The sequence below is a fragment of the Tenrec ecaudatus genome, chromosome 5, assembly GCF_050624435.1.
Source record: "Tenrec ecaudatus isolate mTenEca1 chromosome 5, mTenEca1.hap1, whole genome shotgun sequence".
NCBI classification, from domain to species: Eukaryota; Metazoa; Chordata; class Mammalia; order Afrosoricida; family Tenrecidae; genus Tenrec; species Tenrec ecaudatus.
In genome coordinates this window covers 83,210,223-83,212,076 of record NC_134534.1, presented here as the reverse complement: position 1 = coordinate 83,212,076, position 1,854 = coordinate 83,210,223, and positions in this window count along the sequence as shown.

The following is a 1,854-nucleotide window of genomic DNA, read 5'->3' as shown; positions in this document are numbered from 1 at the left end:
GTCTGTAACGTGCTTGCTCGGGGGTTCGGAAACTGTCCGAACTGGAATTTCTCTCGAGGCCCCTAGTTTGCTTCGGGTCACCCTCCAGAGAAAACACTTTGCTAATTCACAGCATTTCGCTCTCCTATAATTTGAAATTCTGGTTTATTTATGTTAAAGGGAAATTTGTTATTGTGTTGCTAAAAGTAAAATAGGTTGATTTTTTTATTCTTGGAATACTTGTAATTATTAATTTTGAGTTCATATTTGCTCAAAGCATTCATTAAAAATGAAAAGAACCCAAGCTGTTTCCTCTATTCTTACCAATACTTTAAGGGTCCCTGTTTAAAACTGCGCCCATGTAGCCGTAATGAAAATGTCCCTCGATGTAATCTGACCACTCAGCAAGCACAAGAAGCTGCGCTGGGCACCACACTGTGCATCGAATCAATTGTCTGGTTCTGTGTAAGCCGCTCTCTTCTAGGTCTCGCTTACTCACTCCAGGATTTGTACATGTTTCAATATCTTGTCCCATATGAACTCCCAGATGGCACCGGACCCCTCTATGGAGTCTAATCCTATCTGAAGCCTTTACTTAATTAGGATTATACATAAGCTTCCTGAGCAGTTCTGCATAAACAGAGACAAGGTGGAGTCTCAAGGAGAAAACTCAGTAAATAATTCAAGTAATTGTCCTCCAGAGTGCTAACTCCAAACGGAGCGCAAGAGCTAAAAGATCAGGACACCGCACGCTTTCCCTAATAAATACTGACTGGGAAGCAAGACGCCTCTTAAGTATTTTTAAAGTGACTGCATGGAAGAAAGAGGGGGTGAGAAGAGAAATAATACCGTTTTGCTTTGATTCAAGTTTTCATTTATAATCATCGCCCTCGAAAGAAAGAAACGCCATGGGAGCAACAAGGAAATGTCTACGTACAGGGCTGTAACAGACATCAATGACAGCTTTGGCATCTCTGAATTAAAGTGCAAATTTAAACGGGTTCTGGTTAGAAATAGCATTCTTTAAGGGTCGTTATGGGTTGAAATCAACTCTAAAGTAACAGATTTTATTTGGCCTAAGGATTTGAAGACTGTAAAACATGTTGATTTATAGCATAAGTCCTACTTCAACATCAAATTAATGGAATCTAAAGATATTATTCCTTGGAGTCTCTTCCAGGAAAATATATCTTTATCCTTGTTTTCACCATGAGTTAAAACCAACTGACTGACTGATTGATTGGTTGATTGATTGGCTTTAACAGAGCACTTTGGCTAACATTGGAACCTCTCCCTAGCAGTAGCTGGCTCTACGGGCAGTGCTGTCACGAGCCATTTGCACAGCACTTCTCAGACTTGACTGCGCATCCAGGTCACCAAGGATTTCGTTAACAGCAATCTGGCTCTCAGCAAGTTGGGGCACCTGAAGTTCTGCATTCCTAATAAGCTGCTGGTGGCGGTCCATGGACTCTACTTGGTTGTGGAGCAGAAGAAATGCCAGGGAGACATGTCTGCCAGTGTTTCATCTAGACTTCTTTCTTGCCAGTGCCTTCGTGTCCAGGCAAAAGTGTCTGAATTTTGTTCAATTTTGCCCGGTCACCGCTAGCAGAAAGGTGTAAGGTTAAGCAGACATGCAGTGAAGCCAGTCACACCTGAGCTCAAGTCTTGCCTCTCCCACTTGGCTGTTTACATAACTCTTCATGTTTCTCTTTTCCTGCCATAAACCGTAAAGAATTGCCTGCCTTACAGCTTTGTTCTAAGGACTAAGATAGCATTTATCACTTGTGATAAAACTCCAGCTTCTTTTCCAATTTTATTTCAACCCATGTATCTCACGCTACGTGTATTCTGCCTACTTGGCCTTCCTTAAATGGG